The sequence below is a fragment of the Sapajus apella genome, unplaced genomic scaffold (genome assembly GCF_009761245.1).
Source record: "Sapajus apella isolate SASKATOON/1434 unplaced genomic scaffold, GSC_monkey_1.0 scaffold84, whole genome shotgun sequence".
In the NCBI taxonomy this organism is placed as follows: domain Eukaryota; kingdom Metazoa; phylum Chordata; class Mammalia; order Primates; family Cebidae; genus Sapajus; species Sapajus apella.
The window spans coordinates 387023-414345 of record NW_022437024.1 but is presented as its reverse complement, the minus strand read 5'-3'; the positions used below and the strand labels follow the sequence as shown (position 1 = coordinate 414345).

Sequence of the window (27323 nt, the reverse complement as noted above, 5' to 3'; positions counted from 1 at the left end):
AATACCCATCACCATTTTATCAATTACATAATAAAACAAATTATCAAGTATCCAAATATTAAGTTACACAGCTCAAAAGGCATATAAAATATTAGATGTCTGCTCAATTCATTAGCAGAAACCCACTTCTTTTTTTGCAAGAGCGGTTGGGAAGGAAAAAAAAACCAATCACACTTTCAAACAAAAATAAGTTGGTAAACAACTTCTGATAAGTATGGAAAAAATTACAAGAATTTCAAGAAGTTTATGATTACAATAACAAAACATCTATCTTTTAAAAAAATATTTTACTAAAGAGCATATTCTACATGTTCTGCACAAGACAAAGGCAACATTTTGCTAATAATAATTTACAGCCCCCTCACATTCTTTTCTCAGGTCCTCCCTGTTAAATTGCACCCCAGAGTGCAAACATTAAATTAACTGTAAGTCTTTTTTGCCTGAAGACATTGAAGACTTGTGCTTCTGTACAATGTAGATTCAAAATGGAGGGTTTTTTTTTTTTTTTTTTTTTTTTTTTACAACAGCACAAAGTGAGATTTATATAAACACATTAAATAATCACTGTAAGACTTGGTAAAAAAAAAAAATCAATGGTTAAGCAAACCTGATGTACACTGGTATGAATGTGGGAGATGTAAACATAACGCAAGCAGGCAAATAACCATGTAGCCCTACTTTCAATGTCTGAAATGATTGAAGGAATAAACCAGATAAGGTCTAGAGTGTTCATAGTTCCTGGGATTTTAGTTCTGTATGGTGATAAAAATATACAAGTATTGTGCTGGGTATTTTGGCACCTAAATCTTCCTGCATTTCTTATGTATTGATAAGATTCTGGCCTGGGAATAGATGGAAACAAGTTATGATTCGATATGACATGATTTGGGGAAAGGTCAATTGGTACGAATGACGAACACATTTTATATACTGACAACAAGAATCCCTTGGCAAGTGTCCAAGTAGGTTGACTGTAACTCAAACACAGAAGTTGCCAAATCTGTCTAGCTTGTGGCCTGGTAAAAATGCCCTTCAATACTCCTATGGAAGCTTCATTAGACTTACTCACTAAGCCAACACGTTGGCTCATATGCATAACAAATTAGGTCCTATCTCAAGTTCCACTTCCAATAGCATTAGGCACCCCAGTTTTTTTAAATTGCATTTTAAGTTTTGGGGGTACATGTGAAGAACATGCAGGATTGTTGCATAGGTACACACATGGCAGTGTGATTTGCTGCCTTCCTCCCCTTCACCTATATCTGGCATTTCTCCCCATGCTATCTCTCCCCACCTCCCCACCCCCTGTCCCTCCCCCATTTTCCCCCAACAGACCCCAGTGTGTAGTGCTCCCCTCCCTGTGTCCATGTGTTCTCATTGTTCAACACCCGCCTATGAGTGAGAACATGCGGTGTTTGATTTTCTGCTCTTGTGTCAGTTTGCTGAGAATGATGGTTTCCAGGTTCATCCATGTCCCTACAAAGGACACAAACTCATCATTTTTGATGGCTGCATAATATTCCATGGCACCCCAGTTTTATTGAACGCAGCAGTTGTTTCTCCGACTGTTGGAATCTTTGCAGCGCAGCCATATTTTAGGACAATACTTCTCCAAATACAAAAGTTGCTTGCTATTGAAAGCTCCATGCCGCTTTTGTCTTATGAATTGTACTACATCTTCACACTTCATTCCACCTTCAGTTAGTGCTAGGGCCACAAGTACTGGAGCTACCCCAAGGCCTGCAATGCAATCAACAGCAATACAACAACCAGGCTCTTCACCAAACTTAATTTTTACAAGACATCACCAGTCATCAACAATCTGGTGGTGCACCATCATCAAAAGGCCAATCAAGAACATGGATACCTTCTTTCTCCACAAGAGTAGTGTCGTAAGTTGCTTCACATACCCTTACTGTTGTGGTAACTCCATACTTCTTACGTTCCTTTATAAATTTAAGGTCACATTGGTTGAATTGTGTGTAATAAGAAATCTCATGTTCTTGTACATGGCTTCCACAGGGGCTGGGTGGTTCATTCGAGCCATGTTAATTTAGTTAAAAAACATTCAATACGGTTACGAAATAATTTAAAAAATTGAATACGGAAATGATGCAAAGAAACTGAAGTCTGTCTCCATATACTCCATTTGAAATTCTCAGTGCTTTGAGTATGAAATTGTAAGTAATGATAAATGAAATGACCCTCCTAACAAGAAGCAGCAATTCTTCAATCCAGTAACACTGAGGCAACAGAAAAGAAGTGCACTGAGGTTTACACCATCCAGGTCAGAACTCTTGTAACATGCTCTGTGGATTTCAATTAAACGCTTCTGTGTCCAGGATAACCACTCTTATGGGGGCTTCTTGGTGGAGTAGCAATCAATTTCTACAGTTCACTTGTCTGCATAGAGGTCATGCTGTGCCTGGCAGTAATCTCCACTGTCCTTCAGAAACTCCATAACTGTGTGACCAAGAACACCACAGAATTGGGGACTATGTTTACTCATTGAGGATTGTGGCCTAATCACACAGCTGGTCCTGAGGCTGTGGCGATGCAGGCGGCCGGAGCACCAGACCAGTTTCTTATCATTAGTACATTTTCTAGTGAATTTTTGTGGGTTCTCCAGGCAAACATCATAGTGTCACCAAGGGTTACACTTCTCATTTTTTCTTCCTATCTACTTGACTTGAATAATGCTTCCAAAATAATATTAAACAGAGTTAGAAATAGTGATAGTTGAAGGTTTTGTCTAATTTAAGAATTTAACAGAGAATATATATATGTTTCTTGTTTTATATATATGTAATATTGTGTGTATATTCATATGTAATATTGTCAAGAAAGTATTTATTCCTATGATGTTAAGAGCTTTTGATTTTTTTATTTTTGAGACAGAGTCTCGCTCTGTTCTCCAGGCTGGAGTGCAGTGGTGCAATCTTGGCTCACTGGAATCTCTGCCTCCCAGGTTCAAGAGATTCTCCTGCCTCAGCCTCCCAAGTAGCTGGGATTACCGGTGCCCACCACCAGGCCCGGTTAATTTTTGTATTTTTAGTAGAGACAGAGCTTCACCATGATGGCTAAGCTGGCCTTGAACTCCTGACTTCAAGTAATCCACCCACCTCAGCCTCCCAAAGTGCTGGGATTACAGGCGTGAGTGAAGCCTTATTTTGAAAAATAAAATTAAGATATAAGTCGCTGCATTTTAGACTCATTGGCCATATGGGAGATAATCCAAGCAGTATGGAGGAGAGGGGAGTAAGAAAAAGAAATCTTATCTTAGAGAGTAGTGTGATTATTAAGTTGGTAAAAGGGGGAACATTTTCAGAATGAAGCATATTGCAATGAAACACATTTTTCTTTGTGTACAAATGGGATCCATTTCTGTATTTCCCAGGTAATTATCAAACTGAGTTGCTGCTCATAATTGGGGGTGAAGCTCAACATGGTATATTTTGAAATGACCTCCTATTCTGCCCCATGCCTGCACTGCTCAGCTCTTCCTGGAAAGAAATACATTTTTAAAAAGTAGTGTTTCCATTCATGTTTGCTTTCTTGTCAGCATCTTTCAAATCTGTAGATCCTTTTGTAAAACCTCCTTTTTGATGTGAAAAATAATGAAACTCCTGATTTGGAGTTAATGAAGAAGAATGTAGAAAACATAGAGGAAAAAGTAGTGTTTTTGTTTCCAGGGAAGGTTAATGTAGGCACAATAATGCTGACTGAAGACCAAGGCATCTTTTGATGGTTTTAATTGCAGAATCAGTTTGTACTGTGATTACTTTAGTATTTGCAAAGAGGCTGACTTCATGATAACTAACCATCCCTGGGTCAGGTGTGCTTTGGAGCTCAAAAGGCTGACACGGGTTTCTATGTTAGTTTCTGCTTCCTGGAGTGAGCTTCTAATGGAATTGAAACAAACAGCAGCAGCAAAGAATGAATGACTGCACGAGGTTGAGCGACTCTGCACAGGTGAAAATGATGGCAGAGGAAGACCCAAGAGAATTAGAGTTGATAAGGATCCCACATGCTTTACTGAAGCACAAGCTTTCCAGGGAGTTCAAAGGATGTTACAGTATGGTCTGATTACCTCTCCCAGAGACTCTGGACTCTGGGTAATAAGTAGAAAGGAAGCTCTCATCTTTGGTAGTTAAGTGCTGGAAGTGGAACAATGAGAGCCCTGTTCTTCTAGCTTTCCCCAGACACTGTACAATGGAAACCCCAGTCTTCTCTGGATCCTCTCTCCAGGTGAGGTGACACTGGCCAGGACTCCTTTTGCCCTCCTCTTCGTTGAGTCAGCTTCAGTTTCCCCCTTGTGTTGGAGAAAGTGAATCCCACACTCTTTTTAATCACAGTCAACAATACTGGCTTTGTGAATTCAGCTGTCCCTCCAGTGCCTGTTCTTGACGAAGGGTGAAAAGTGATAACATAGAGACTGGACTCATTGAGCTGGGCTTGGCTACAAATCAATGACCCAGGCAAACAAGTCTTATCAACTTTCATTAGATCAGTTCTAATCCCTGAACTGTGTAATTCTTCCCAAGCTACAGTCCGTCCCAGATCTTAAGATGCAAAGACTCATTGAAAAGTAACCTGCAGGTGTCTAGGTGGGGGTTTTGAGGAGGAATGTGTCACTGACAGATGCTAGTTTGGGTGATTGTTAAGAGTGACAGCCATTAAATCGTTTTAAAAGTTCAGAGGGAATCACACACATTTCCGAGTCATTAAAAAATTAAGATATATAAATATATGTTTCATAAGTGAACTGGGTGAAAACTGAAAGGAAGGGGAAAATGTCCCAGAGGTCGAATTTTTGAAGAGAGATGTATTTAATATTTAGCTGCTAATTACTGTTGTCATGATTATAGTTGTATCAGAACAGTGTCTTACATCTTGAGGTAAGGCTCTTGGGTATCATGGCTGCCTGGACTATGCCTCTGAATCTAAAACTTTTGAGGGTAATTCATTCCACAGAAGAGACAAAAGAAATTCCCCTCAGGACCTTAAGAGCAGCTATCTTAAACCTGAGTATAAAATAAGGTTCCCCTGGAAACCCAGATTGATTTCCGTTTAATTAGATGGTAGAAAGGAGTGAGGCTGGAGAAACTGAAGGGGTGAGAACAAAAAGAATAGGTTATAGAAATAGTAGAATCACTAAAAGATAATGCAATCTGGGATCATTTGTGTGGTGGCAAAGAATAACACACATTTCTGAGTCATTAAAAAATTAAGATACATAAGTATATGTTTCATAAACCAAGGAATTATACCAGTGGCAAAGCTTCTATCCAAAAAGGTTTTAATTAATTTAAAAAAGCCATTCAGCCAACACAATATTGAAGGAGAAGAACAAAGTTAGAGGTCTGACATTGTCTAACCTCAAGACTTAATATAAAGCTATAGTAATCAAGACAGTGTGGTATCAGTGAGAGAACAGACACATAGATCAATGGACTAGACTAGAGAGCCCAGAAATAGACCCACACGGAAATATACAACTGATCTTTGACAAAGCAACAAAGGCAATACAGTAGAAAAAGAATAGTCTTTTCAACAATTGACACCAGAACAACTGGGCATCCACATGCAAAAAGTTGAACTTTGACATAGACCTCATACCCTCATCAAAACTAATCAAAATGGATCACAGACCTCAGTGTAAAATGCAAAGCTATAAAACTCTTAGAATATAACATAGGAGAAAGTCTAGATGAACTTGGGTTAGGTGATGACTTTATTATTTAAACATTTTTTTAAAATTCCTTTTGGGGAGACCTGGGTACTAGCATGCAGCAGCTCTGTGCAGAAGCACAACAACCCTCACTGATGACTTTTTTTTTTTTTTTTTTTTTTTTTGAGACTGTCTTGCTCTGTCGCCAGGCTGGAGTGCAGCGGTGTGATCTTGGCTCACTGCAGTCTCTGCCTCCTGGGTTCAAGCGATTTCCCTGCCTCAGCCTCCCGAGTAGCTGGGACTATAGGCATGCACCACCACACCTGGCTTATTTTTTGTATTTCAGTAGAGACAGGATTTTACCATGTTGGCCAGGATGGTCTCAGTCTCCTGACATCGTGATCCACCTGCCTCGACTTCCCAAAGTGCTGGGATTACAGCCATGAACCACTGCGCCAGGCCCAGTCTTGTTGAAAAGAGTAGGACTTTTTAGATAAAATACTAAAGGCACTATTCATAGAAAGGTGGATAAACTAAACTGCATTAAAACGAAAACCTTCTGCTTGGTAAAAGACAATGTTAGGAGAATCAGACAAGCCACAGACTGGGAGAAAATGTGTGTAAAGTACACATCTGATAAAGAACAGTTATCCAAAATATGCAAAGAACTTGATAATAAGAAAACACCATAATTAAAAAATGGGCAAAAACTTGGACACTTTGCTAAAGAAGATACATAGTTGGCATACAACCGTACAAAAAGATAGTCCACACCATATGTCAATAGGGAAATGCAAATAAAAACAATGAGATACCACTACATACCTATTAGAATGATTAAAATCCAGAACATCGACAACGCCAAATACTGGTGAGGTTGTGGAGCATCAGGAATTCTCATTCATTGCTGGTGGGAATGCAAAATGGTGCAGCCACTTTGGAAGATATTTTGGTGGTTTCACACAAAAGTAAACATACTCTTACCATAAGAGTATGTGCAATTGCACTCCTTGGAATGTACTCAAAAGAGCTGAAAAACTTATGTCTACACAAAAACCTGCACACAGATGTTTATAGCAACTTTATTCAGAATTGCAAAAACTTGAAAACACCTAAGATGACCTCCAGTTAGTGAATGGATAAACTGCTACATCCTGACAAGAGAATATGAAATGGGTTATCAAACCATTAAAAGACATGAAGGAAATGGAAGTGCTTATTACTAAGTGAAGGAAGGCTACATGTTGTATGATTCCAGCTGTATGCCCTTCTGGAAAAGGTAAACTGTAGAGGCAGTAAAAAGCTCAGTGGTTGCTAGGGATTAGAGGGAGGTAGGCATGAATAGGTGGAGCACAGAAATTTCAGGCCAGTGCATCTATTCTATATGATACTACATTGGTGGGTGAAGGCCATTCTACATTTGTCAAAACTCACAGAGTGTACTATACCAAGAGTGAACCCTAATGTAAATGATAGACTTTAGGTGATAATGATGTGTCAATATAGGTTCCTTAATTGCAACAAATGCCACTCTGGTAAGGAGAGCTGACAAGAGGGAGGCTGTGCATGCGTGGGGTCAGGGGAGTATACTGGAAGTCCCTGTACCTTCTTCCTGATTATTCTGTGAATCTAAAAGTGCTGTAAAAATTTTATTAACCTCCCCCTAAAAAGTCATTTAGGACTTAAAATGATAATTTTAGTTTTCTGAATTTTATGTACATTTCATGTCATCAATGTGCATGACAAATGAATTATTTCTTTATAAAACACAATTTTACATTCTCAAAATACTGAGTTCTAAAAATATTGAAAATAGGATAAGTTTGGCGGTTTTGCTGACATGCTAGTTTGGATTTTACTAAGGCTGCAGGAGGTCAGTAAGAGAACCTTATGAATAAAGGTTAGGAAAGAGTAAGAATTTTCTTCTTGAATTATTTTTTTAATTTGATCTGGGGAATACGTGTCTTCCTTTTTAGAGGAAAGAAGTACGTTTTCTGACCCTCTCCTTCCTAGATTCTCACCCTGGTACAGATTTGTATTAGGCAAAGGTGAGAATGGGCTGGCTTCCCAGAGAGCTAAGCTTTATTAGTGATTGGTGTGAAGGCGCAAAGCCCTCACATGAGTATTGCAAGATGAAGATGTTAGCAAATGGAACTTCCTAGGGGCTATATTTAGACACAGCGCATTCCCCCTTTTATATTTCCTGGGCAATGTCATGGCTAAGGACTTGGGTAGAATCTGAGCTGAGTCTTTGTGTAGTTGGGGCGTGCTAAGTACATTGGCTCATTGGCAAGAGTTGAGCTTGGCAGAGGCTGGAGGTCACCTTAGAGGAAGACTGTGGTCATAAGGACTCATACCCTGGAAGCAAGGTAGAATCTGAAGGAAGATTCCAGTAGGTGACATAATTAAGGATGTAATTTCAGAGTTTCAGAAACAGAGACTGGCCCTACTATGCACAGGTGTTGCCTTTACAAAACTTGGACAGATCACTGCCACTTGAGCTGGATTTCATCATAGCATTTGCACCTGGTACTCTGTTTCTAAAGGGGAAAAAAGGATATGGTTTATGACAGGGAGGAATAAAGATGGCTGTGAGGATGTAGGGTCTACCTACATAGTAGGGCTGATAGACAATTTTAGTCATCGCTGAACTAGTTCATCTAATGAGCGGATGGACAACTGGACTGGTTGGGGTACAACCAGGTAGAGGTCAAAATGATTTAGAATGCATTGTCAACTCTTGCTTTTTCTTAGTGAATCTTGCTGGCGGAAAGGACAAGGTGCCCTTTAAAAGCAATATGATTACATTTGGTCTATTCAGCCCATTGAATATGAATCAAATCATTAAGAGAAAGTCTTGGGTCTAATAGGATCTCTTTACTGGGGGGACTGATTTGGGTTTTTCATGTCCTCAAGTTATTGGCTGTTCACTTCTTCCAACCAGACAGAACTGCCTTAGAAATAGGACCACAGGAGTCATCGGTGGTGATGCGAGGAGCCCAAATCATTAAGAACCCTACCCCCTACTTAATTAATTCCCCCAGGCCACCAGGTGTGATTCTCAGCTGTTGATTCATGCATGGCTCAGATCTTAGGTTTCTATTCCCCTTCCAGACTTGGTGATTCCGATGATCAGATCAGCTTTACATCCTCAGTTCATTTCTCTAGAGCTCCCACAGGGATAGTTAAGTCTTGATCCTCTTCCCTGAGAGTCCTTCCCAGTGGCAAGGACAGTAAAGCACAGATGTCATGAGCCAATCACAGTCCTGCCTTCCTGGAGGTTAAGAAATTTGTTTTGGTTGGGAAGCAGGTAAGGAGTACATCAATAATTAGGCATAATGTCAGAATCCAAGTAACTATCATGGGGAACCAGTATCCATAGAAATAAGTGGTCAGTCATCCAGTCACGAACTTGTTATCGGAGCTAATTTTGGGCTAGTTGTGGTTTGAAATTTAGTGTCTAGGAGTGTTAAAAAAAAAAAAAAAAAGGTAGGGGGGAACAGGTGCCGTGGCTCACACCTGTAATCCTAGCATTTGGGGAGACTAGGGTGGGAGGAGCACTTGAGCCCAGGAGTTTGAGACCAGTCTACACAACATAGGGAGACCTCATCTCTACAAATAATAGAAAAAAATAGCCAGGCATGGTGGCGTGTGACTGTAGTCCCGTAGTGCCAGCTACTCAGGAGGCTGAGGTGGGAGCCTGAGTGTGGGAGATTGAGGCTGCAGTGAACCATGATTATGATCATTCTATTGTACTCCAGCCTGGGTAACAGAGTGAGATCTTGTCTTAAAAAAAAAAAAAAGAAGAAGAAGAAGAGAGTCTTCCCTCTTTATGGCTGATGCCCTTTCATGGGGTGCCCTACAGTGAAAAGAGCTATAGGAAAAAAATGAGCAAAAGCTTCCTGTGATGTGATACACATCCTACCCAATAATGGCTCTGTGATGAATGCCTTAGCAATGTCATATACTCCCAAATCACTCTATCACTTCCCCCTCTACTACAGAATTGAAAGTGGGAAAATAGGCAGAGAGAGTTCACAAAGGCATCAGTATGCTTTATTTAGTTGTGAAACAGATAAACAGAACTCCTCTCTTTGAGGGTGGAATTCTGGTTCTGCTTTTGAAGCCCACCTGTCTGACTGAAGTGTGCACTCCCAAAATATCAAGTGTAAGACGGCTTGGGTATGGATTTAATGATACTCTGATACTCTCTTAGAGTATCATTCAAGGAATGACCTTGAAGATATGTCTTTTAAAAGTAATATGTTTACATTTAATAGGTTCAATGGAAAGATTATTTGTTGAGTCATTAAAGAGGTCTGAGGTTTAATGAGATCCTTTTATTTTGTTGGCAAAGAAAGAGATTATTTTTAGGACAGAAAAAGGGCTGTCAAAGGCAATTCAAACTATCTGGGAACAAATGAAATTAAGACTTAGACAAATACTTGACCCTCAAAGTATGAAATCTGGTTGATGGATTACTCTGTATGTAAGTCATTAAATTTTTATATTGAATACATTATTTTCCATCATACTTCTCTGCTCCTGAAAGACCAGCAATCCTAGAACATAGAGCAATGTCTTTCATTCTACAAACAGAAAAAAATGACTGAATTTCTGCTACTTCCCAAATGCTGTACTATACATCTACCATGTATTCTTTTATTTAGTCACTATACAACAGCTGAAACAATTGGGTATTGCCACTGTTTTGCAGAGAGATTACATAGCTAGTAAATGGCCAACGCTGACCCCAAAGCCTTTCCCCAGAGGAAAGGTAATAGGACCATTTAAGGTGAAATTGTGGGCTGAGGGTAGGGAGATGGGCTAAGTTCCAAAGGCAAAATTCACCTATCCATGAATTTGCATAGGGCCAGTTCTCTTCTAGAATATAACATCTGAAAGCTAGTGTTTTTAGGACCTGAGTGCTACCCATTAAAAGCTTGTTTCCATCTCAGTCAGGTGCACATTTTCCAGTGAAAAACATTGTGAAAGCATGTTCCAGTACGAAATGCAACAATGAATTGTTTCGTCAGTTTTCCAAGCTGCTTTGGGCTATTTCATAATACTTCCCAAGGCCTATATCAATATTACTATTTGCTGGACTTGGAATTTTTACATCTATTTGATGAGCGAGATTGTCTCATAATTTCCATGTTTTTAGGTATCATCCTCATGATTTGGGCAACAAAGTTAGCCTTGTCAATGAGTTAGGAAAGCGTTACTTCTTTTTCTACTTTATGGACAATTATATAAGGTTGGATTTTATGTCCCTTGGAGGTTTGATAGAACTCACCCACAAGATTTAGTCCTTGTTTGCCTTCCTCTGAGCTCCCGCTATTCTGGCCATATGTCAATTCTTTAGAAACTCCTGAGCTCTTTCCTACCTGAATGCCTTTGCACACACAGTTCCCCTGACCTCACCCCTGTCTCTCTTTGCAGCCTTTTCCTAAATGTCACCTCCTCTGACGCCCTTCTCTGATCATGCTATCCTGGGCAGGTTTCCTGTTTTTCATTTGTTATTCTGTATCTCAGCATCATGAGTATTTTCTTGATAATATTCATCACCATTTGCAGCTGTAAAAAAGAATGAAATCATGTCCTTTGCAGCAACATGGATGGAGCTGGAGGTTATTATGCTAAGTGAACTAACTCAGAAACAGAAAATCAAATACTGCATGTTCTCACTTCTAAGTGGGAGCTAAACAGTGGGTATACAGGTACATAAAGATGGAAATCATAGACACTGTGGACTCCAAAAGAGAAGAGGTTGGGAAGGGGTTGAGGGTTGAAAAATTACCCATCAGGTACAACGTTCCCCATTTAGGTAATAGGTACCCTAGGAGCCCAATTCCCACTGGTATGCAATATATCATGTAGCAAACCTGCATGCATACCCTTAGAATCTAAAGTAAAACAAAATTTTAATAAAAAGTAATTATCACTGTTTATAGCTGGTATAGTGACTTGTTGGCTTATTTGTTTTATCAATATGAGGGAAGAGGCTAGGTGTGAATTGTTCACCAAACGCTTAATCCCTTGCCTAGTACATGAAGAGAACTTAATAAATACTTGTTAAACAAATGTCTGGTCATCCCCATTCATGTCAATTATACATAAAGCTGGAGAGTCCACACAGCTCAGTGTTTCCAAGTTTCCCTTCTAGTTGAAGAGCCTATTCTTTGAAATTTTTCCTTTTATCTTTCCTAGTGAGAACCCAGGAAGTTCAGTGTGATTGAACCAAGTTGTCTTAAATTATTTTCAAAATAAACTACAGGGAATTTGGGAAAATTGCTCTACATACTACATTTCCCCCTGCCCTACTTCTGTTTTCTTTGATTATTCATGTACTATAGTCAGCAATCTAATGCTTAATTCCAGAGGCTCCCATTTAGTTTATCTCCAGTAATACTTTCTTTTTTTGCCCTGAAGTCTACTTTATCCAACACTAATATAGCCACTTCCATCTTCTTATGCTTACTGTTTGTATGGTATAGTCTTTTTCTATTCATATTTTTAACTTATCAGTGTCCTTATATTAAAACTGTGTCTTTTATAGGCAGCATATACTTGGGTCTTCTTTATTCATTCTGACAATCTCTGTCTTTTATTTGAAGTGTTGAGTCCTTTTACATTTAATGTAATTATTAACTTGATTGCATTTAATTCTATATTTTTTTCTTTGTTTTCTATTTGTCTCATTTGTTCTCTGTACTGCCTTCCTGGCTCTTTTTGGGCTAATTTAATGTTTTATAAAAATTATCTGTTAGTCCTTTTGCATTTTAAGTGATTGCTTAGACATTACAATATATATTCCTAACTTTTTAGAGTCATAGAGTTAATATTTTATTACTTCATGTAAAATGTAAGAACCTGATAGCCGGCCACAACCGTGGCCTGTGGGGCCGGCGACATGGACCCCCTGTACCAGCAAACGTGCAAGCAGGTCCATGAGATCCAGTCTTGCATGGGACGCCTGGAGACTGCAGACAAGCAGTCTGTGCACTTAGTAGAAAACGAAATCCAAGCAAGCATAGACCAGACATTCAGCCATCTAGAACACTCGGAAATTTTGTCCAGCAAGGAGCCCCCTAACCAAAGGCAGAATGCCAAACTTTGGGTTGGCCAGCTAAAGTACGATGTCTAGCACCTACAGACTGCTCTCAGAAACTTCCAGCATCAGCACCATGCAAGGGAACAGCAGGAGAGACCGCGAGAAGAGCTTCTGTCTTGAACCTTCACCACTAACGACTCTGACACCGCCATATCAGTGGACGAATCACTGCAGCTTAACTCCTCCCTCCAGAAAATTCACCACGGCATGGATGACCTCATTTTAGATGGGCACAATATTTTAGATGGACTGAAGACCCAGAGGCTGACCTTGAAGGGGACTCAGAAGAAGATCCTTGACATTGCCAACATGACGGGCTTGTCCAACTTAGTGATGTGGCTCATCAAGAAGCGGGCTTTCCAGGACAAGTACTTCATGATCGGCGGGATGCTGGTAACCCTTATGGTCATGTTCCTTGTGGTGTATTACCTGACATGAGCCAGCCACGCTCAGCGGCTGAACAGCATTCCCACAGCGTGCGAGTGTGTGTGAGTGTGTGCGCTTGAAAGAGAGAGGGGACCCAGAGGCTGCCTTTTGAAATGTGTGCCTGTCTTAACTGTGAAGACACACAGGAGTGATTGTGATCTAGTTTCCAACCTGCTCTGTTTTCTGTGACGTCTTGGAGGAGGAGCTAGTGCCACCTCCATGTGAGGTGCTTAGGGAATGGAAGAAGTCCCAGTTCTGCCTCTCTCACTCTCACATTTACTGGGGGAGGGAAAGAATGGCTTGGGTGACTTTGTTCACCAGCGGATGCATGCCCTGAGAAGGTGTCCACAGTGAGCCCTGCATGCAGGACCGTCCACACGGTTCAAACCTTGTCACCATCTGCCTTTCTGGCTCCTGATAGGCTGGAGCAAAAGTGAAAAGGAGAGGAAAGAGGCCTCCTTTTCTCACACCCGTTATGTTAAATAGTCATTAATGTTAATAGTCATTAAATATGGGTCATTCACATGCTGGTGCTCCTGGCCACCTCCCGTGCACCCCAGTGACCTGTAGATGACTAACTGCCATACTTGTCACCTTTCCCTGGAAGCAGCTACCTAGGGGAAACAAGATGGCAGTGCTGTTGCAGATAACAAGTAAGACTTTCCGCACTGCAGTTGGGTGTTTCTCCTTTCTAAAGTGAGGCCGGTGTTATTCCCTGGGAGTGTTCAGTCTTGACCCTAGTCACTGATTTTTTCTGGTTGTTAACAGAGTGGTTGGCTTTTGAGGTTCAGAGACTGCGGCTTAGCACCGGTGATCAGGCCTTTGCGGCCTTTGCCCCTCAGAAAGGAGCCGTGAGCAAAGATTTGTGATTTGCCAATTCCAGTCTCAGCCCTATTTTTAGCATCTCTAATTCTTTGGTTTTCTTCTCTTCCCTGAAATGTATTAGCGCTTGCCAGCATGACCCTCATTTTACGCAGCTTGTGTGGGCAGATGCCACCTCGGAGACATCTCTAGTGTGTATGTCCTTGTAACACTCTGTTTTCAGGGACTACCACCTTTTCCATTCTCTGACCAGCCCTGGATTCAGGCTGTACTAATACCGGTGTGTTGTGGAATTTATTATAAAGCCAGTGTATCTTGAAGTCCATCTAACGTGATTAATCACTGAAAGTCCCAGAAAGACCCGGTGAGTGTATTTACTCATTTACCGCAGGCCTTGCCAGCCTGCCAGCCTGCCAGCCCTGGGCACAGTAGCTTCATGGCAAGACATAACACTCAAAATCCTTTAGAACTGGAAACCTGCTCAGGATTAAGCCCCCTTTGGTTGTCCTGCTCCACCTGCTGTCTGTGTTAGTTTCTTGTCACTTGAACCATCTTCTATCTTATTTCCCTTCTTGTCTGTGTTCCTCTTCACCTCCCTTGTCTGCCTCCCACCCACTCTGTAGCCATGTTGGTCTTTTCAGGCGCGTCAGTGGCATAGCCTCTGTTTGGTGAGTTTCCTTAATTGTCCAGATTGTGAACTGAGTTTCCTGGGTGCTGATTTCACACTTTTGGTCAGACGAGATCTCCATTGTTCCTACCCCTCCAGGCCAAATAGGGCCTAGGTTTCCAAGGAAGGAGGGATCTGTGACTCCTAAAAAATGGCTGGGGTCCTGCCAGTGTGAAAGCAGTGGCAGGAGTGTGGACCCAGTTGTTGCAGCATCTTTAGACCCAGATCTAGCTTTGGGGAGGCATGGTAACATTTCCATTATATTACATTCAGCACCACTGCAGTGCCAGGGACCTTGCACTTGGTAGTCCATAAAATGGATTCTGAGACTACAGCAGGCACCCAAGGATCCTGCCAGACAGCACACTTTGGAGGAAGGTCTGCAAGGAGCAGCCGAACCATTTGAACTTGAACTCTGGGAGGCAGAAATCCCCACATCCATCATGCATGGACAGATAGGACGTCTTTTCATGGTGTGCACAGGTGTGTTTCCACACTTGTCAGCGGTTGGCTCTGACGAACCCTTATGCTACACCTTCCAAGACAGTTCTCTCTACTTTGGAATAAAAATTGCAGAGGTAAAAAAAAAAAAAAAAAAAAAGCACCTGATAGCCTTACAGATCAACTTATCACCTACCCCTTTGTCATTTATATCTATTTGATAAAGATGTCACATTAATTCATTGTCACATGTATCACATCTCTGTATATTATAAACCCGACACTACAATGTTACAACTTTTGCTTTAATCTTATTTTGTTTAAAGTTTTGCGATTTTAGGTGTCAGCACATGATGAGTACTTAATACTTGTTAAACAGGTATTTTATTTCTAATCATTTCTGGGGCAAGAATGAAACCCAAGGCCTAGTTTATAGCTCTCATAGACTCTTTGTTTCTGAAACTGTCTATGTGTATTTATAAATCACTGAAAAACCTACTGGAGGTCCCTTTTTGGAACACCCAACTGCAGGCTTTCACTTAACAAACTAGGTTTATTCATCCTCTTTTTTGATTTAAATTTCAGTGACCATCTAAACCTCCTTCCTCTCAGCAAACCAGTTCCCTGTATTTCTTCATGCAAAATCAAATATTTATGGTGTGCATTTTATTATCACACTCTGGCATCAAGCTGTCCATAGAATTACATTTTTTTGGTTTTTTGTGTGTGTCTTTCTGAGGCAGTGTCTTATGCCTTTTCTGCTTTGAGTATCTGTTTTTCCTAAGCCTAAATTGTCTTTTTGTGTGGCGTTTTCATAACTCAACTTGTGCTTCCTGAACATTTTCCCCTCTCCTTTCTGTCTGCATGTTTATGCTGTTGGTTGGTGGCTTTTGAAGAACCTTTTTAATTCTTTTCCTCCGATTCCTTGCTGAAGCATTTTTCTGACTCTGTGCCAAAGCCAATGAAGCGTACAGAGGCATGCTAGCAATGCCACTGAGTAGCTGTGTGACTTTAGGCCAGTTACTCAATTCCCATGACCTCAATTTATGTGAAATTATCAAAGATTCCTTCTAGTTCTAACATTCTATGTTCCCATCCCTTGAACTGTACCTTTAGTGACATACAAATGCTCTTCAACAGGAAGTGGGGTTGAAGCTGCTATGGTCATATTGTCATCTGTTCACACAAACAAGTACACACACACAAGTACACACAAACACGCTCCTCCTGACTCATTATCCTCTGACACTTCTGATTTTGATTGTCCTCACTCTTAAATGCTGTTTCTGCTAATCTTTCTATTCTCACCTGTATTTAGCTGCATACTCCTTTTTCTTCAAATACCCTCAAGGTTTACGTTCTTGAAATCTGGGGGCTGTATTCACTTCAGCTACCTGGTAGCCCTCTCCCCCTCTCCTGGCATTGTGCTGACCTGTGCCTACTCAGTCACCAGAGAGTTTTTTTCCTCCTAATCCCTTCACCAGACTGTCTCTTTCCAGATAGCCTCACCTGGGACCATGCGCTTTCATTCTGCTATGTCCCCAGCCATTTCTAGTCTATGAGCAAAGTGGACTACATTCTTATAGGTGACAGGATTCTTGAGAAAAGGCCATGAAAAAGTTGGAGAGGTTTATGAAGTCAATATAGTAAAGAAGAGAGCTGGGATTGGCCCAAGGTGAAATTATAGCTTTGGGAAAGTGTCTTTTCCATACTCTTCCATATCTCTTTCAGGTACGTTTCCTTTCTTTGGTACACCACATTTCATGACATGAGTGCTCTCATTCTACCTCTTTACTTCTTAGGAAACGCCACTGGCACCCCTACCTACTTCTTAGGACTCCAAATTCCAGATCACTACCATGTCCGACTCTTCCCTCCAACCAGACTTACTTGTCCTATGAGCACTTCTTAAAAGCCCTATTCTCTGCCAGCCAATTCAAGAAACATCTGTATCAAAGGCTGACAATGGTTTCAGAGTTTCCTTTTTGAATAATGTAACAGAACATGTAAAAGGGAATCAGAGGATCTTGATTTGAAACCAAGCTTTCCTACTTTCTATCTATGGGAACTTGACCAAGTAATTTACCCTCTCCTGAGTATCAGTTTCTTTTTTCTTAAAATGAGAGATAAAACATTTTTCATGGGGTTGTTATGAAGTTACAGATACAGTGTAATCAAGCACTCTTTGTAAGTACTATGCAGGGATGAAGGATTTTGAGGCCAATTCATTTGGAAAAAGAGACATCTAGAATGATCACTATGCTAAAGTTACTTCTTTTTAATTTTTTTTCTGTTTTTCTTTGGAGACAGGGTCTCACTCTGTCATCCAGGCTGGAGTGCAGTGGTGTGATCATAGCTCACTGCAGCCTTGACCTCCTGGACTCAAGCAATTCTCCTGCCTCAGCCTCCTGAGTAGCAGGGACCACAGGCATGGACTACCATGTCCAGCTATTTTATTTTGTATTTTTGTAGATAGAGGGACTCACTATGTTGCCCCAGCTGGCCTCAGACTCCTAGGATCAAACAACCCTCTTGATTCAGTCTCCCAAAGTGCTGGGGTTATAGGCATGAGCCAGCATGCCCACCCAATTTTTTTTTCTTAAATAATGAAGAGGAAAGAGAAGAAAATGTGAAGAGAGTAACTGGTAAGATTGGATGAGTGGGAAGTAAGATTTTTGGATACAAGATCTCCTATTCAGCGATCCATCCACTTTCTGGAGAAAGGACTCACCCAGATGAGTATAATGAGTCCTGTTATTGAATGTGTATTATGTGCCATGCAATTTCCTTTCGGTGTCTCTACTTTTCAAAGAAACCATTCCAAACCTTAGAGAAGGAAATGGTTACTCAAGAATCATGGGCACTTTTTCCAAGACGGCATTGCTGTGGGTGGTAGAGCCAGGTTCCAAACTTCGCTTTTATCTGATTCCAAAGCTGGTGCTCTTTTTCCCTTACCACCCTGATCTTACTTCCCTGAGAAAGCTTAATAATGCACTCAGGAGCCTCACTCCACCCCCAGCACCTGGATCTCCTTCAAAATGTGTTCAAACAAACAAAGAGAAAGCATGTTCCAAGGTAATCTGAAGTTGATTAGCCTGAAGGCCTTTGGGCTAGACCTGTTAGAACTGCACTGAGGACTGAGTGGTCTCCCAGAACTGGGTTTGCTGTGGAGCACCCAATGGGGCAGGGAATGTACCTTGGCAAGCTTGAGCTTATCCAATGGTTGGCACCCTAAATTATGAAGTTGGGGGAGACTAAAGGAGCAGCTACCTCATGAGACTACATGATTGTTTTATATTGGCGTAATTCCTGCTGGACTGCTGAGTAAGCCACATCACATGTCTGAAGTGGAAGAAGCCCTTATAGCGAGGTGTAGAGCTGAACGAGGTATTCTTCACGGCAAACTTCTCAGCCAGGTGGCCTGGTCCAGAAGTCCCTGAAGTGGCCACCTCTTTCCCTACTCATGTTGAATTTGAGTCCAGGTTTACACAGGGAAGGTCCTTAAGGGTAGCTTTCCCTCACCACTGGCCAGGTGCCATGCCATCATTGGCACCGAGGCGGTGTTTGAAGATAACTATGATGATGAATCCTGGGAGCGGAGACAGAGAATGAAGTATCCACTAGCAAGGGAGATTTATTTGATTGTTTAAAACCCTGATGATACTGGAACAGATGAAGCCAGACCCCAAATTTCCTTTAAATGGAAAATTTTTGGTCTGGGAATAGAGCCATTTCCATGTTCTTCTAGGTTTTCCTCCGGTATTGGGGGCTGTTAGGGAAAGGAAATGAAGGCGATCCAAACTGAATTGCCCAAAGCAGATTTCAAATTGCTTGGAGAATTTGCATTCGTGTCCTGATTTGACTAACCAGCTCCAAGGGGATGCAAAGGGCACACACGGACTTTTACCAGGAGGAAGAGGTTGAGTGGGGAAAGGAGTGTTTGGATTTCTAGTCTTGGGGGAGGCTCCTCTTTGGGGAGGCTGGCAGAGGAAGGATGCTCTGACTTCACAGATTGTGTCAGAAGGTAATTACCTTATTTTGGCGAAGGTCTTGACTGAGGGCTATACATGGTTTGAAGAGGTGAAGTGGCAATTCAGTTAATTAGAAACAAAAGGTCTAAGATACCTCAGCGATTGTCGCTGGGTAATTTTCCCATTCATAATTTTACGGAATTAGAAGACAGAAATGTAGCACTGGAAGGGCAGTGTGGATGTGAGTTGTGGGGAGTATATCGCAGGCAGGAAAGAAGGAAGGGAACTATCCTGTGTGGGTTAGGATTGTTACCCATTTTCATCATTCAATCATTTCCATAGTGCTTTGAGGAAAATAATTCTATAAGAAACCGAGGCTCCAACCTTAGGTGAGCTGCCTGAGATAGTGGTTAGATGGGACACAGTGTGGCTGCTGTTCTTCCTGTTGCAAAAGAGGATGTTCTTAACCTGGCCACGTGCCCCTTTTTCTTTTCTAGCCAAAGGCTGGGTGCAGTGGCTTGTGCCTGTAATTCCAGCACTTTGGGAGGCTGAGGCAGGCTATCACCGGGGTCAGGAGCTCAACACCAGCCTGGTTAACATGGTGAAACCTGTCTCTACTAAAAATACAAAAATTAGCCAGGCATGGTGGCAGGCTCCTATAATCCCAGCTACTTGGGTGGCTGAGGCAGGAGAATCGCTTGAACCCGAATAGAACCCGGGAGGCAGAGGCTGTAGTGAGCCAAGACGGCGCCATTGCACTCCAGCCTGGGCAACGAGAGTGAAACTCCATTAAAAAAAAAAAAAAAAAAAGCAGAAGGCAGCAGGGAGCAATTGATTGGGAGATTCTCATAGCTTGACCCCCTGGCTTCCAAATAGCAAGACCTCTAGGGCCTAGTGATGCAGCTCCTCCACATTCAGTGCCCCTTTTTGAAGTGATGTTCAAATTTCCTAGCCCCAAAACTGAACCCAAATAATATTATTTTGTGCATAGGGTAGCTGAGTCAGGACTTTCTTAAAAAGAAAGAGAAAACAAAATCAAAGAGCCTGGCACACTAATTCTAAATAGAACGAAACCTACACATTTCCTAAAGCTATTGAACTGGAACAAAACCAGATCAAAATATTCTCCGTAAACCTGAGTCAGCCCAATATTTCCCTTGGGTTGAGTCCATTGCCACAAGTAAATATCACTGAGCTCTCAGGTGCTCTTTGAGGCTGAGAATACGGCCTCGTGGAGGGAGGGAGGTGTGGTGAGGTTGCCAGGCAGGGACCCAGGCTCAAACAACCCCAAGTTGTGAGAGGACTCGGGGTAGCCCCTCACCCTGCTGGGCCTCTGACCCTTCATCTGTAAAGTGAGGGGGTTGCAATCCTTCCATGATATTCAAACTGAAACAAAATGAAACAAAAACCATGGAAACTATTTCTTTTTTTGAGAAGGTGTCTTTTGGTGGAATCCCCAATGTGTAGAAATGATAAGAGCAGAGCTGCTCTGAGTTGAAGCACTAGCTGGTGACTGAGTAGATCCAGACTCACAGAAATCATAGCAGTTAATATGGAATGTGCTATGTACTTTTATAAGCATTTTCTCTGTAATAACTCCTTTTTAATTCCCACAACCTTCCTTCTGAGGTGGGTACAATTATTGTCATCCTGATTTTACATTTGAGGAAACAGGCACAGCGTGGTTAAGTTCATGGCCTGAGGTCACATAGCTAGTGACAGCAGGTGCGGGACTTGGATCCTGGCACTCTGACCGTAGACGGCACCTGTGCGAGGATCCGGGCGTTCTGACCTCAGATGGCACCTGTGCGAGGATCCAGGCGCTCTGTCCGTAGACGGCACCTGTGCGAGGATCCGGGCGCTCTGACCTCAGACGGCACCTGTGCGAGGATCCGGGCGCTCTGTCCGTAGACGGCACCTGTGCGAGGATCCGGGCGCTCTGACCTCAGACGGCACCTGTGCGAGGATCCGGGCGCTCTGACCTCAGACGGCACCTGTGCGAGGATCCGGGCGCTCTGGCCGTAGACGGCACCTATGTAAGCGTCCTGTGCTGTTGCTCTTAGGCCAGCCAGCCAGCTGTGTTGGACATCAGTCTATGTCAGGGACACTAAATCAGAAGGGCATAAAGCAGAAACTTGGTACCGATGAACTTCTAGTCTCTGTCTAGAGTTCCTGATGTAACTGGCAAAATGAAAGTTGGACATTGAAGCTCAGACATTGTCTATCAGACAATTCTCGGGTGGACAAAGCTACATCCTTTCCAGTTCTGCCCTCTCTCTGATGACAGTTTTGCTCCCCACATAGCATGTGCTGAGATTGCAGGCTGTTCCCCCGGCCCTGAGACCGTAACCTCAAAACGTTTTCCCTACAGTTGCAATAGGCCAAAGTTCTGAGACAAGATGATTGACTGTATGATGCTATTTATCAGGAATGAGTGATTGATTTTATTATCTAATTTTGAAAGTCTTTCATATGCTTCCCAAGAGGCTGCCTACTTCAGATATTCATAAAAGGAAAGAGAAGAGGGAATATGAACCTCAGAACAGTGAAAAACATTTTACCAACATGACAGAAGAAATCATTTTAAAACATATTCTGAAGATATTTTCCATTATAGTAGACATGAAATATATCTTTTATACATGACTGCTATGAATGGAAAGATACTATCTTTTGAGATGGTTTTAGATAAAGTGAAAGTGTGACTATGTTTTCAGTGCATATAATACATTTCTTATTTTGTACATAAAACTCTCACCATTTTTTTTGGTTGTTGTTGAGAAAGGGTCTTGCTCTGTCGCCCAGGCTGGAGTGCAGTGGTGCAATCTTGGCCCACTGCAACCTCCACTTCCTGGGTTCAAACGATTCTCGTGCCTCATCCCCCCAAGTAGCTCTACAGGTACACACCACCACGTCCAGCTAGTTTTTGTATTTTTAGTAGAGATGGGTTTCTCCACGTTGGCCAGGCTGGTCTCAAACTCCTTAACTCGTGATCCACCGGCCTTGGTCTTCCAAAGTGCTGGGATTACAGGCATAAGCCACCACACCTGGCTAAAAGTCTTAACCATTTTTGTTAGTAAAAAAAATCATTTGCTCACCACCCAACTAAATAGATGTTAATTTAATAGTTGAAGAATAGCTCACAGGTGTGTTAAACCATCTCGCTGCTTGGTGTTCCCATCCATCTGATTTCAGTTGGGTTCTTCTCAGGCTCCCAGCTTCATTCTTGAGGCATTTCTTCCCCATCACCCCTTATCCCTTTTGGGAAACCCTGGGGCCACACATAACACAACCAAACACCTACCGATTCAGATGGTCTTTATGTTGCTGTGTAGCTTTAAGAATCGAAGACTTGGAGTCTCCGCACCAAATGCGCTTTCAATATCCTAGGCTACCGGTTCAAATTAGGGTCACTGTCTATACAACCGCCTGGAGCCACTTGATGCTGGCAGGGGGTGACCATCAAGGGCTGTGTGTTTCTGGGGTTCCTTCTGGGGTGTCCATAGTTTAAAGTATTTCTGAGAGAGTCGTGGTTTACTGAGACTCTCTGGACTGCTGAGAGTCATAGCCCTGGGGAGGCTGCCTATGAACAGAATATAGTTGATGATTTCCTCCTGTCATAATTTCTCTTAATGTTTCATTTTTATTAGTATATTTTTCTATCGTTCCCGTATTTGAGTCCTATGTGCAGCTCCTGAAGACGGTCCTACTTACCGTATAAGCAGCATGAATTGATTTATGTAGATTTTTTCCTTCTTTTGGTATTTAACAGCTTTTTTGAAGTAAAATTATATACCATAAAACACATTCTTTATAAGGGTACAGTTTAATAAATTCTAGTAAATGTGTAGATTTGTGCAGCCATCATGACTATCCAATTTTAGAACGTTTCCATTTTCAAAAGTTCCCTCTCACTTGTTTCCATTCAATCCCCACTCCCACCTCCATCCCCAGGTAAACACTATCTCTTGTCTTTATAGATTTGCCTTTACTGGAAATTTTATGTAACTGAAACTAGACAACACCTGGTCCTTTGTGATGGGCTTCTTTTAACTTAATATGTTTTTGAGTTTCATTCATGTTATTACATGTATCAATGGTTTGTTTCCTTTTTGTTGCTAGATAGTATTCCATTGCCTGGTTCTACCACATTTTATTTATCTATTCATCAGTTGATGGATGTGTGGATTGTTTCTGGATTTTGTCTTTTTTTTTTTTTTTTTTTTTTTTGAGATGGAGTCTTGCTCTGTGGCCCAGGCCAGGATGTAGTGGTGTGATGTCAGCTCACTGCAGCCTCTGGCTCCCAGTTCAAGCGATTCTCCTGTGTCAGCCTCCCTAGTAGCTGGGATTATAGGTGTGAGCCACTGTGCCCGGCCTTTCTTTTTTTTTTTTCTTTCTTTTTCTTTTTGAGACAGGGTCTTCCTCTGTCACCCAGGCTGGAGTATAGTGGTGTGATCAGTGCTTACTGCAGCCTCAACTTCCTGGGGTCAAGCAATCCTCCCACCTCAGCTTCCCAAGTAGCTGGGACCATGGCGTGTGCCACCACACCCAGCTAATTTTTAATTTTTTTGTAGAAATAGGGTTTCACCATGTTGCCCAGGCTGGTCTCGAACTCCTTAGCTCAAATGATCCTCCCGCCTCAGCCTCCCAAAGTGCTGGGATTACAGGCATGATCATAATGCTGCTGGGCCGGGTGCAGTGGCACACACCTGTAATCCCAGCACTTTGGGAAGCTGAGGCAAGTGGATCACTTGAGACCAGGAGTTCGAGACCAGCCTGTACAACATAGCGAGACCTTATTTTTACAAAAAATAAAAAAAAGTTAGCCAGCATGTGGCACATACCTGTAGACCCGGCTACTCAGGAGGCTGAGATGGGAGGATTGCTTGAACTCAGAAGTTTCAGGCTGCGGTGAGCTGTGATTGCTCTACTGCACTCCAGCCTGGGCAACAGAGTGAGACCCCATCTCAAAATAAAGTAAAATAATGCTTCTACAAATATTTGTGTATAAGTCTTTGTGTGGACATGTTTTCATTTCTTTGAGAAGATACTTCGGAGTGAAATTATTTGGATATGACAAATTTATGCTTAACTTTTAAAGAAGCTGCCAAACTGTTGTCCAAAGTGGCTGTGCCATTTTACATTCCCACCGGCAATGGATGAGTGTTCTCGTTTCTCCACCTCCTAGCCAGCACTTGGTATTGACAGGCTTTTTATCATAGCCGTTTGTGGATGTGTCATGTTAACTCACTGTGGCTTTAATTTCCCTTTCCTTAGTGACGAATGAGGTTGAGCATCTTTTTGTGTGCTTAACAACCATTTCTAGAAGTTCTTCGGTGAACTGTCTGTTTAAATCTTTAACCATTTTAAAATTGGGTTGTTCATCTTACTGAGTTGCGGAAGTTCTTTCTCTGTCTTGGATACAAGCTCTTTATCAAATGACTTACACTTATTTTCTTCCAGGCTGTAATTTGTCATTTCATTTTCTTAATATGGTGTTTTTTGAGGAGCAAGTTTTAATTTTGATGAAGTCCAGTTTATCCATTTTTTTCTTTTACGGATTTTTTGGTGTCATATTCAAGAAATCTTTGCCTAAACTAAGGTAACAAGGAGTTTCTCTGGCTTCACTCCCATTTAAAACACTTGTTAACATATACCTTGTGCCAGGCCCATGCAAGGAGCTGGTAGTAAACATGTGCATAAAATACTCTACCTTTAGAGAGCTCCAGTAGGGGACAGAGGCACATGAGCGATTCATTGCGTGGAGGCATTTAGTTGCTTTTATGGAACTGCCTGAAGCTGGGGTACCGAGGTAGCGCTTAGCTCTCCCAGAGGCATCCGAGGAAGCAAAGGTCAACAGGTGGATGGTCTGATATGGGATCTCATGACCAAAATTCTGGTTGAGAGAAAAGGCGTAAACACCTCAGAGGACTCCAGGAGGCCATTGCTCAGAGGGTTTGGGGAGAAGAAATAGTCTTCTGTTGTCTCAGAAGAGATTAAGCAGTCGTTCCTCAGTGGTTTTTACTAACAGAAATCTATCATCTTAATCTGATAGAGATTGAAGGCCTTAATTTAAAAAAACAATAAGAAAACAGTGAATCTGTTAAGTACTAACAAAGAGGATCATCTGATTTTAATGTCAACATCTTGGACGGTCTGGGTGGACGATCTGCTCACCTATCCTACCGATGCCTTTGAGAACATCAAGAATGGCACTGTTAGCTTTCTGTCTGCTTTTAGTGGCGATCAGGACTGGCCTTTCTAGAGGCTGAGACAGTGATGCTTGGAGTTCTCATTGCTTCCTGTAAGAACGATGACCATGAGGCGTCTGGTTATGAATGTCTGTATGAAGGTCAGTACATGAAGTGCTGTTCCTTCACTTGGTGAAGAGACTTTTGATCATGTTGTTTACTCTTGATGATGCCCTAAAAAGGAACAAGCAAACTTCTCACAGAGCAGGACTAGAGCTAGGGACCATTCTAGGGAGGAATTAGCAGAGGAAAACAACAGAGAGAGGGGTTCGGTCAGCTTTGCATTATGGTCAGCATGTCAGGGCCTGAGAGGACTGCCCTCTCACTACTCAAAGTGTGGCCCCTGGGGCAGTGTGGCGGCTCACGCCTCTAATTCCAGCACTTTGGGAGGTGGAGGCAGGTGGATCACCTAAGGTCAGGAGTTCGAGACCAGCCTGACCAACAAGGTGAATCCTGCCTCTACTGAAAATACAAAAATTAGCTGGGCGTGGTGGCGTGTGCCTATAATCCCAAGCTACTTAGGAGGCCGAGACAGGAGAATCGCTTAAAGCCGGGAGGCGGAGGTTGCAGTGAGGCAAGATCGTACCACTGCACTCCAGCCTGGGTGATAGAGGGAGACTCTGTCTCAAAAAAAAAAAAAAAAAAAAGTGTGGTCCCTGGACCAGCACCATCAACACTACCTGGAGTTTGGCTTGTTAGAAGGGCAGAACCTCAAGCCCCATACAGAAAGTAGGGTAGAAGAACAGAACTTCAGTCCAGACTTCCCAGGATATTACTGAAGCAAAATCTGCTTTTTTCCCTGAGATCATCTGATGATTCATAACACTTACAGGTTTGAGAAGCACTGCTGTAGCCCAGTGGTTCTAGAGTCCTCTGCAAGTGCCCTGGCTAAATGCTCATCTGGACTCTGCTTAATAATTTAGGGGACAGATAGCCAAGGTCAGTTAGCACATGAGAATGATCCTTTTATTTTTCTTTTTAGATCAGGCTGGTTAGGCAGATAAGTAGGCATAAGTGGATAAATTGCTGTGCTCTAATTTGCAAGGGCAGGTCAGCTGTTAAGAGTTACCCTTTAAAACAGCTCCTTTACAGCAAACTGATTGCTTAAAAGGTTTTGAGGAAACAAGAGGATGACTTTAGTATGTGATTCTGTGTCCACTTAGCCTCATTCCACAGTATATCTACCATTAAGAAAATGGGGCATTATCGTGTGTACTATTAATGCAAATTAGTTGTCATCAATTATTTTGAGTTTATTGTTTAAATTGCTACAAGCCCTTTCATACTAAGATAAAGAAATTGATAGCAGTGACTCTCAAACTTTAATGCGCATCAGAATCACCCAGAGTGCTTGTTAGAACATACTAAGTTTCTGATTCAGTTTATGGGGTGGGAACCGATAATTTGCATTTCTAGTAGTTCTCTAACGCTGCATTATAGAACTAGTAGCTTCAAACGCATTTTTAGCACCACAGAAAATATCTAGACCCTTATTTGATACTGTGCTCTGATCATACAGAATATAGGGCCAAATTTCAGCACTCATTCTCAGGGGATACAGAGTAACCTGGTTAACTTAAATACAGAAGTACACTAATAACGTTTCCTGAGACTGTTGATTTCTTAGACATTTCGAACCTACATCTGATTTGCTAAACAGCAATGCATTGCTTTGTTTTCCATTCTTCCCCTTGTTTCCACCTACCTCTGAGGGCAGATAGTTCTGGTCAACTGCAGAATGTTTGATCTTGAACTTCTAAGTGCCCACTTGTTGGTGGGTGGCTCTGTTGGTCAGGCTGGCTGGGACATTCTGAGCATGTGGGCTGGCTCTGAGCTGTGTGACCTTCTAGACCATTACAGTCCTGTGTTTAGTCATAGGATCTATCCCAGCCCTTATGCCTTCATCACCTTGTAGGCTCAGACTTCTAATCTCAGCAGATTTAAGGGGCAATTCTATTGT

General features: G+C 42.0%; 1 long non-coding RNA gene and 2 pseudogenes across 2 annotated transcripts in view; 2 read left to right on the top strand and 1 right to left on the bottom strand.

Moving 5' to 3' along the window:
- Positions 1-27323, top strand: part of LOC116533791 — a 45800-nt gene that overhangs the window by 6946 nt on the left and 11531 nt on the right. The window lies entirely within an intron of this gene.
- Positions 1538-2543, bottom strand: LOC116533789 (annotated as a pseudogene).
- Positions 12544-13467, top strand: LOC116533788 (annotated as a pseudogene). Its single transcript, XR_004261448.1, has one exon. The product of XR_004261448.1 is annotated as a Golgi SNAP receptor complex member 2 pseudogene (transcript).